Genomic DNA, 10,312 nt, shown 5'->3' with positions numbered 1-10,312 from the left:
ACCCTAACCCTAACCCTAACCCAACCAAATAAAAACATTCTTTCTTTCTCTGAATATGAAATGAACACAAGATCAGCATCCTTTTCAAAGTCTAGTGTCAACATTTATCACCAATAATACATTTTTTTTAAAAAAATCATCATTTATTCTTTAGTGCAAATGAACCTAAAACTGAGTTTGACCATGCTAATTCACTTACTAATGATCAGTTTCTTGAATCAATTTTCTTTCAATATTGAACACTGATTTCTAAATTTCTGAAAACTGTAGCTATCTATTACTATTCTGTACAATCAGCATGCTGGAGAGATACCTTCATGTTTAGTAACCACTTGAATTCTTGTTTAGGATGAATATACAGCTGCTGCCCAGGGATTCTCTTTTTCCTGATTCATAATAGTTTTAGTCTATCTTTTCAAGTCCAAATGTTTGAAAATGAATTTCTCCTTCTTATCTCCCTTCCCAAGATGCATCCTCTTCTTGTAGAGCACCAGGTTATAATATTGTTTAATTAAATCCTTTTCTCAGTGTGAAAATTATCAAGCAAAACTAATGTATAGTCATGTAATACCTATTTAAATAAATGCCAATTTATCTCAATAAGAGGGGAATTAATTTTCTGTCAAATGTCCAATATACTCACTTTGCTATACATATTATTTGTATTCATAGAATTATTGTGTCTTCTGATCGATGCTTCTTAGACTGTTAAATATTGGTCCTGTGGTAGATGCGATTGTTCAGGTCTATCTTCAGTAGAAAAGGTTGACTTTATTCAGCAGGCTTGTTAATTGTTTTATTTCTCTCAAGAGGCAATTACATAACATAAAATATACAAGAAAAACAAGAAGAAAAAAAAATCAACACCCGAGTTCTTATGGATGTGATTAACCATTAGGAGCTGGTGCATTTGGGAATATTCTAATACCAGCTTGTACATTGACTATGTGGACTTGTGATTGGTGGGTCTGTTTTTACCCTGGCTCCTGTTTCTATGTTGGCTGTTTTCTGCTTTTTCTGTTTTTATATTTTCTTTAACACTGGTAGCCACCAAGAGTCATGAAATTGAGATGGGCAGCCACATAACTTTAAGTAAGTAAGTAAGTAAGTAAGTAAGTAAGTAAGTAAGTAAGTGGTAAAACTACTTTAGGAAGAAGCAGAATTATCTCCAAAGGTTACAAAAATAAATCAGGATTGGTTGTGGCAAAAGTAGAAGAAAAGAGGGAGCCTTCTGGCTGGGGAATTCTGTGAATTGAAGTCCACACATGTTAAAGTTGCCAAGTTTGAAAAATGATGTCCTAGGAGAACAACTAGTTGTGCGTTAGCACAAGGTGAACTAGGGGAAGTGTGAGGGTTTTTTTTTTTTTTTTCCATTCTGAATTTGGTCCAGTTAGGATTCCTCTTCCAGCAGTCACAAGGAGAAAGGGGCACCTTGGGGACACAGAGCATTCAGGAGATCCGTTGACAGGTTTAGCTGATACACAGAGAGGGCTGACAGTTTCAATGGTGAGGAAATTGCCTGGGTGATGAAGGTTTGATTCAAGTCTGAGAGGAATAAGTTTGGAGGCATATATTGAATATTTTGGGGTCTCTCAAGGCTCATGTGCACCAAATTAAAGGTGATTTCTCCAAGCTTGCTCTTTTAAGAATAATAATAATAATAGTAAATCCAGTACTGATCCAAATGTGTCTTCACTCTATTCCTAATATAATAGTCTTGAATAGAGGTCAAACATATAGTTGCATATTGAAATATCTTTTAAGTGAATCTTCCTGGTGCATCATGTTGGAGAAAAACACCCCACAAATTGCTAACAGCTAATAGGATATCCCATTGCACTATTTTAAGACAAAATAAGCCACAGCAGCTCTGTACCGGAGATGAAGGTGCATTGAAAATTCATGATTGAACACATATCAGCTATCATGATGAAAAGTTGACTTTCCTTCTCTTAAAGATAAATTTGAGTTATTGCTTCTTTACGTGGCATCTTTGTGCAAGTGTGTGGCTTTTCCTTTTTTGCCTTTTCTCCCATCACTTCTTTAGTGCATGGAAAAGATAGGTACACTACAAGACTTCTATGTGTTCAACTGCATAATATATATCTAGAAGAATTTGCATAGCACTGGCATGACACTCACTTCATTGTTTTGAAGAAATAGCCAGGTTCTGCAAAAACCCTTTTTTCTAAGGACATTACCAGATTCATTTCCCAGGGCCCAATGCAATTCTCCTAACTAAAGATTTTCTAACCAAAAAAAGAGTAATGTTTCTGATCTTTGGGAAAGGGTTTATCCCCTTGGGGAGCATCTGAGGATATGAATTCATATTCCTATTTCTGAAGGTATGGATGATTGGATTGAGCAGGTGTAGAAGAAATGAATATAGGAAAGTTCATGTTAAATCAAAGTAAAGTTGGGTATTAAAGGAGGTCTCAAGCCAGGCACACACTTAAGTAAAATATGAAAAGAACTGTAAAGTGGGGAACACAAGTGGAAAAATGCCTTCTGCCTTCCTAGTCTAGAAGGCATTTCCCACAGTGCCTTGAAACTCATGATGTAGGATATATTGATAAAAAAGGGGAAGCCATTTTATAGAGAAAAGCACAGGGAAAAATAGGCCATATTGTTTATTCCTCCTTGCTGTTACAATCCTTACCAGTAGAAGCAAATATTTGTAGCTCAGGGTTGAACTGTGGAGTCCCTGGTGCTCTCTGAGCCTTGTTGTTTTCTTGTAGACATTTCATTGCCAGACTAGGCAACATCTTCAGTGTGAAGAGGGAGTGGGCCTTGCTCTCAGTTTATATACCATGGTTTGCCCTGCTTGTGTTGATAGGGGTGTTGTTCTCTCCTTGGGAGTCCCTTGATTGGGCTGTTGTTTGCTGTTTGGTTGACTGCCTGCATTAATAGTTCCTTGATTAGGGTGTATTGTGCTGTTTGATGGTTCATCTGGTGTTAATCCTAGTGTTGATTTTTGCATATCTGGGTGTTGATTGCTGACAAGGGAGTGTACTGGTCTTTTGGCTTTTCTATTGTCTCTTTTGAATGGTATGTAAATGTTGTTTACCTCTATGTGTCTGTTGATGGCTGCTTTGTCTGAGTGCCAGGCTTCCAGGAATTTGCTGGAATTTTTGGATTTGGCTTGGTTTAGGATGCTCACAGTTTCCCAGTTGAAACTATGGTTGAGTCTGTCCATGTGTTGTGAGATTAAGGAGTTCTCATTATGTCTTCTGACTGCTAACTGGTGTTTGTGGATGTGCTCTGCCAGTCCTCTACCTGTCGTGTCCTACATAGTGGCTGTTATAGTCCTTACACTGTATGTTGTAGATAACTCTTGTTTTTTTCTTCTTGGGCTATTGGGTCTTTTGGGCTGCTTAATAGGTTTTGAAGAGTTTTATAAACCAACTAATAATAATAATTGCTTGGTTTTTAGGTTTAATAGGGTTAAGATCTTCAGCAAAGGATCGTTACCTTTTCGTGGTGCTGGAGCTTGAGCACCTCAATGATGCCATGAGCTAAACTGTGAAGGGCCACCAAAGACGGGAAGGTCATGACAGAGAGGTCAGACTAAATGCGATCCCTGGGGAAGGTAATGGCAACCCACCCCAGTATTCTTGCCGTGAAAACTAAATGGATCAGTACAACCAGAGATATGTCGGTATACCATCGGAAGGTGAGACCCCCAGGTCAGAAGATGGTCAAAATGCTACTGGGGAGGAACAGAGGATGAGCTCAACTAGCCCCAGACGTGATGACGCAGCTAGTTCAAAGCTGAAAGGACGGCTAGCGGCCGTCGGTGCTGGTGGTGAACGGCGAATCCGATGTTCTAAGGATCAACACACCATTGGAACCTGGAATGTAAGATCTATGAGCCAGGGCAATTTGGATGTGGTTATTGGTGAGATGTCAAGATTAAAGATAGACATTCTGGGCGTCAGTGAACTGAAATGGACTGGAATGGGCCACTTCACATCAAATGACCACCAGATCTACTACTGTGGACAAAAGGGACCACAGAAGAAATGGAGTAGCCTTCATAATTAATAGTAAAGTGGCTAAAGCAGTGCTTGGATACAACCCAAAAAACGACAGAATGATCTCAATTCGAATTCAGGGCAAGCCATCTAACATCACAGTGATCCAAATATACGCCCCAACAACAAATGCTGAAGAAGCTGAAGTAGAGCAGTTCTATGAGGATCTGCAGCACCTTCTGGACAACACGCCTCAAAGAGATGTTATTTTCATCACAGGAGACTGGAATGCTAAGGTGGGCAGTCAAATGACACCTCGAATTACAGGTAAGTATGGCCTGGGAGAACAAAATGAAGCAGGACATAGGCTGATAGAATTTTGCCAAGACAATTCACTCTGCATAACAAACAGTCTCTTCCAGCAACCTAAGAGACGGCTTTATACATGGACTTCACCAGATGGACAACACCGAAATCAGATTGATTACATCCTTTGCAGCCAAAGGTGGCAGTCATCTATACAGTCGGTAAAAACAAGGCCTGGAGCTGACTGTAGTTCAGATCACGAACTTCTTCTTACACAATTTAGGATCAGACTAAAGAGATTAGGGAAGACCCACAGATCAGCTAGATATGAGCTCACTAATATTCCTAAGGAATATGCAGTGGAGGTGAAGAATAGATTTAAGGGACTGGACTTAGTAGATAGGGTCCCGGAAGAACTCTGGACAGAAGATGGCAGCATTGTTCAGGAGGCAGCAACAAAATACATCCCAAAGAAAGAGAAAACCAAGAAGGCAAAATGGCTGTCTGCTGAGACACTAGAAGTAGCCCAAGAAAGAAGGAAAGCAAAAGGCAACAGTGATAGGGGGAGATATGCCCAATTAAATGCAAAATTCCAGAGGTTAGCCAGAAGAGATAAGGAATTATTTTTAAACAAGCAATGCGCGGAAGTGGAAGAAGACAATAGAATAGGAAGGACAAGAGACCTCTTCCAGAAAATTAGAAACATTGGAGGTAAATTCCAGGCAAAAATGGGTATGATCAAAAACAAAGATGGCAAGGACCTAACAGAAGAAAAAGAGATCAAGAAAAGGTGGCAAGAATATACAGAAGACCTGTATAGGAAGGATAACAATATCGGGGATAGATTTGATGGTGTGGTCAGTGAGCTAGAGCCAGACATCCTGAAGAGTGAGGTCGAATGGGCCTTAAGAAGCATTGCTAATAACAAGGCAACAGGAGACGATGGCATCCCAGCTGAACTGTTCAAAATCTTGCAAGATGATGCTGTCAAGGTAATGCATGCTATATGCCAGCAAATTTGGAAAACACAAGAATGGCTATCAGACTGGAAAAAATCAACTTATATCCCCATACCAAAAAAGGGAAACACTAAAGAATGTTCAAACTATCGAACAGTGGCACTCATTTCACATGCCAGTAAGGTAATGCTCAAGATCCTGCAAGGTAGACTTCAGCAGTTCATGGAGCGAGAATTGCCAGATGTACAAGCTGGGTTTAGAAAAGGCAGAGGAACTAGAGACCAAATTGCCAATATCCGCTGGATAATGGAAAAAGCCAGGGAGTTTCAGAAAAACATCTATTTCTCTTTTATTGACTATTCTAAAGCCTTTGACTGTGTGGACCATAACAAATTGTGGCAAGTTCTTAGTGGTATGGGGATACCAAGTAATCTTGTCTGCCTCCTGAACAATCTGTATAACGACCAAGTAGCAACAGTAAGAACAGACCACGGAACAACAGACTGGTTTAAGATTGGGAAAGGAGTACGGCAGGGCTGTATCCTCTCACCCTACCTATTCAACTTGTACGCAGAACACATCATGCGACAAGCTGGCCTTGAGGAATCCAAGGCTGGAGTTAAAATCTCTGGAAGAAACATTAACAATCTCAGATATGCAGATGATACCACTTTGATGGCTGAAAGCGAAGAGGAACTGAGGAGCCTTATGATGAAGGTGAAAGAAGAAAGTGCAAAAGCTGGTTTGCAGCTAAACCTCAAAAAAATCAAGATTATGGCAACCAGCTTGATTGATAATTGGCAAATAGAGGGAGAAAATGTAGAAGCAGTGAAAGACTTTGTATTCCTAGGTGCAAAGATTACTGCAGATGCTGACTGCAGTCAGGAAATCAGAAGACGCTTAATCCTTGGAAGAAGAGCAATGAAAAATCTCGATAAAATAGTTAAGAGCAGAGACATCACACTGACAACAAAGGCCCGCATAGTTAAAGCAATGGTGTTCCCCGTAGTAACATATGGCTGCGAGAGCTGGACCATAAAGAAGGCTGAGCGAAGGAAGATAGATGCTTTTGAACTGTAGTGTTGGAGGAAAATTCTGAGAGTGCCTTGGACTGCAAGAAGATCAAACCAGTCCATCCTCCAGGAAGTAAAGCCAGACTGCTCACTTGAGGGAATGATATTAAAGGCCAAACTGAAATACTTTGGCCACATAATGAGAAGACAGGACACCCTGGAGAAGATGCTGATGCTAGGGAGAGTGGAAGGCAAAAGGAAGAGGGGCCGACCAAGGGCAAGGTGGATGGATGATATTCTAGAGGTGACGGAATCGTCCCTGAGGGAGCTGGGGGTGTTGACGACCGACAGGAAGCTCTGGCGTGGGCTGGTCCATGAAGTCACAAAGAGTCGGAAGCAACTAAACGAATAAACAACAACAACAACAGGGTTAAGATTGCTGTAGTATTATTAATTATAAAAGTAGACAACTTATATGTTTTTTTTATAATTTGATTTTTATTATAGTGGACAGAAAAATATAGAATAGTGGTAGGACGGAAATAACTAAATAAATGTTTTATGGGGGAGGGAAGTTGATTTAGAATTTATATATATATTCTTTTTTATATATAAGTGGAAGGAGCAATTGCATTAGTGATCTGTATATGTGCTAATGGAAGGATTTATAGAAATAATATAATCTTGGTTTGATATAGAGTGAGGCATTGATTATGGAAATCGCCTTATATTCTTGCCTTTGAAATTCAGAAGTCACTTCTTTATGAAATCTTCAAAATTATTTTTTCTTCTGTTTCACACTTTTTTAATTTTCCTTTTTTTTTCTTTTTGTAATTTCTTTTTTTTTCTTTTTTGTAATTTTTATCTTTGTTTCAAAATTAATTTAATTCTTTAAAAGTAAACCAAACCCTGTGATTGCATAGGGGGGAAATTTTAATACAGACATCTGCACAAATTAAATTTCTACTTTACCTTGATAGAAGGCTGCCTTCCTCCAGCAAATGCCAAGGGCTTATATGGACATCTCAAGATGGAAGTGCAAATAGAATGACTCTTTAAGGGGACGCAGTGGCGCTGCGGGTTAAACCGCTGAGCTGTCAATCGGAAGGTCGGCGGCTCGAAACCGCGCGGCGGGGTGAGCTCCCGTTGCTAGTCCCAGCTCCTGCTCACCTAGCAGTTCGAAAACATGCAAATGTGAGTAGATCAATAGGTACCGCTTCGGCGGGAAGGTAACGGCGTTCCGTGAGTCATGCTGGCCACATGACCCGGAAGTGTCTATGACAACGCCGGCTCCAAGGCTTAGAAACGGAGATGAGCACCGCCCCCTAGAGTCGGATTCGACTGGACTTTACGTCAAGGGAAACCTTTACCTTTACCTACCTTTAAGGGGTATGGGCTCTTTCATTTTTGCCACACAGAGTTGTGACTAGGAGGTTCATGGATTAGAAAGCAATACCCACACAAATAAGGTAAAAGGTGAAAGAGTTTATTGAAAGCAGCAGGGCAAAAGAATAACTTGAACTTCAGACTATAATGCAGACAAGAAATAGGCCCAGACACGATGGGCAGGAAAACAATATAGCGACATTCAGTACAGGAGATTCAATATAGGAGAAAATCTCATATCGCTTTAGCTGAAAGCCCCTCAATATCATCAACAGAAGGTCCTGAGGTTGCCAAGATGAATCCAGTAAGTATATGGCACTTTTGCAAAGGACACACACTGAACTGCAAATTATTTGGCAAGTCTTTCATTTTTACACTTTTAAAAAAGTATTGGGAGGATAGTGGCATAAATAACACAAAACCTGGATACAGCTTTTGGTATACCTTATTGTAGCTTGGGTGAAACTCAATAATTCTCAAGCATATTTCAATAAGATATCATCCTTGGTGTACATCTGTTTAACCTCGCTTCTCCAGGTGTTGGACGAGGGAAGATGTGTAGCAGTTTGGTGTAGTGGTTAAGCATCAGGGTAGAAACCGGGAGACTTAAGGATTATTCCTGCAAGTTTATTACTTCAACAAAGCCAGCTGGGTGACTCTTGACCTGTCCCTCTCTCTCAGACCAAGGAAGGAGGCAATGGCAAACCACTTCTGAAAAATCTTGCAAAGACAACTGCAGGGACTTGTCCATGCAGTGACCAGGACTGAAGACTTACTTGAAGGTGCAATATATCAAAGTGTGTGAGCAAATGACCTTTAAGGAGACAAGATTTAAAAAGGCCTGTGTACTTTTGCAAAAGCTAAAGCTTTAACTAGCCATACTACATGCAAGCAGTAGAGGGGAAGCCATCTTATACAGGAAAATTCAAAATGGTGGTGAACAGAAGAGAAACAACATTAAAATAAATTTTCAGACTCTCCAAAGTTTAGAAAGGACAAATCTGATATTCTTATTTCTCATGCTATAGATGATTGGATTGAACAGGGGTGGAAGAAGGGAATACAGCACAGTCAACCCAAATTCTGAATAAGATGGGGAGTTAGAGGAAGGTCTCAGGTAGGCAAAGAATCCAGTTAATAAAAACATAGACACTACTAAAAGGTGGGGAATACAAGTTGACAAGGCTTTTTGTCTTCCTTGTTCAGAAGGGATTCATAGGACTGCCTTGAAGATCATGCCATAAGATACAATAATAAAAGTAAAACAACCTAGTCCTGCAATGGCACAGGCCACAAGACCTCCAGCTTCAGCTGAATTGAAGCTGGAGCAGGATAGATTTAGTAAATGTGGAATTTCACAAAAAAACTGGTTTACCACATTTGAACAAAAAGAGACTGAAAAGGTGCTGCTGGTATGCAGCGCCCCATAAAGAAAACTGATGACCCACACCCAAACTGTTATTTCAGTGCAGGCTTTCCAATTCATCACCATCTCATAGTGCAGTGGATTGCAAATGGCAACATACCGATCATAAGCCATGACTGTGAGGACTGAGAAATCACAAGCTGCAATGGAAATGTAGAGAAAGACTTGAGCCACACAACCAAAGTAAGAGATCTGCCTGGTGTCCATGAGGGAATTCACCATAGATTTTGGGACAATGACAGAAACTGAGCCCAGGTCCTGCACAGCCAAATTCATCAGAAACAGGTACATGGGACTATGCAGTCGATTATCTAAAGCTACTGCAGAGATTATGAGAAAATTTGCTGTTATGGTTGCCAGATATAACACAAGGAACAAGAAGAAATGTAAGAGCTGCAGATGCCGATTTTTTGAGAATTCCAGGAGCAAAAAGTAAGGCACTGTGGTTTGATTATCCATGCTTAACTTATGACTTCATTTAATTTAATTTATAAACTGAGGTGGGAGATACAATTAGATAAAAACAGTGAACTTATAGCTTGATACAAATTGAGAACAGAATGGAAAAACAGACAGAGAACATGTAAAGAATGAATAGAGAATCACAAAATTCAAAGAATGGATGCTGTAAATTCCTGTGTCCAATCACAGCAGTATCCATATATTTCCATCCATTATTGACTAAAGACCAAACCATCAACCACAACATTTTTCTCCTTCCACTCCATTCTTTCCCTTTTTGCACTGGTTAGAATTTTTTCCTAGGACTCAGAAGACCTCATCAAGCCCATCTCCACTGAAGTTCCTTGGAGATTTTGGGCCAGTAAGTATCTCTTGCCACTCCTACAGAATTGATACCGTCATGGAAAATTGGAGAGAGGGCTGCCATACAGAGAGAGCTCCTGAAGGAAAAGCAGGATACAAATCTAGCAGAGTAATAATATAATTAATTGTCATGTCATTTACTTTCAAAGCTGGAGGGAACAGATTTCCAGTTGCCTGAATTTATGTAACACACAAACACAGAGAAACAGAGGCAGACACACAGAAACAAGCACAGAGAGACAGAATCTGTAAATGTTGTGGCTCAAAAAAAATAACATAATGCTTTAAAAAATAAATATTAGTTGACAAATGTCTATATAATAGTACATTAAAGTACATGAATGTTACTTTAGAATTTTACAAAATAAAAGATAATTCCCAATTCATTTTCACCAGGTGGTAGGTAAGATTAGATTACATCAA

General features: G+C 39.7%; 1 pseudogene; it reads right to left on the bottom strand.

The window, feature by feature from the left end:
• Window positions 1-8,608: 8,608 nt before the first annotated feature.
• LOC134497286 (olfactory receptor 14A16-like) lies at window positions 8,609-9,523 on the bottom strand (annotated as a pseudogene).
• Window positions 9,524-10,312: the final 789 nt, after the last annotated feature.

Source organism: Candoia aspera, chromosome 4, assembly GCF_035149785.1.
Source record: "Candoia aspera isolate rCanAsp1 chromosome 4, rCanAsp1.hap2, whole genome shotgun sequence".
Classification (NCBI taxonomy): domain Eukaryota; kingdom Metazoa; phylum Chordata; class Lepidosauria; order Squamata; family Boidae; genus Candoia; species Candoia aspera.
The sequence above is the reverse complement of the archived record's forward strand: the minus strand, read 5'-3'. Positions and strand labels throughout refer to the sequence as shown.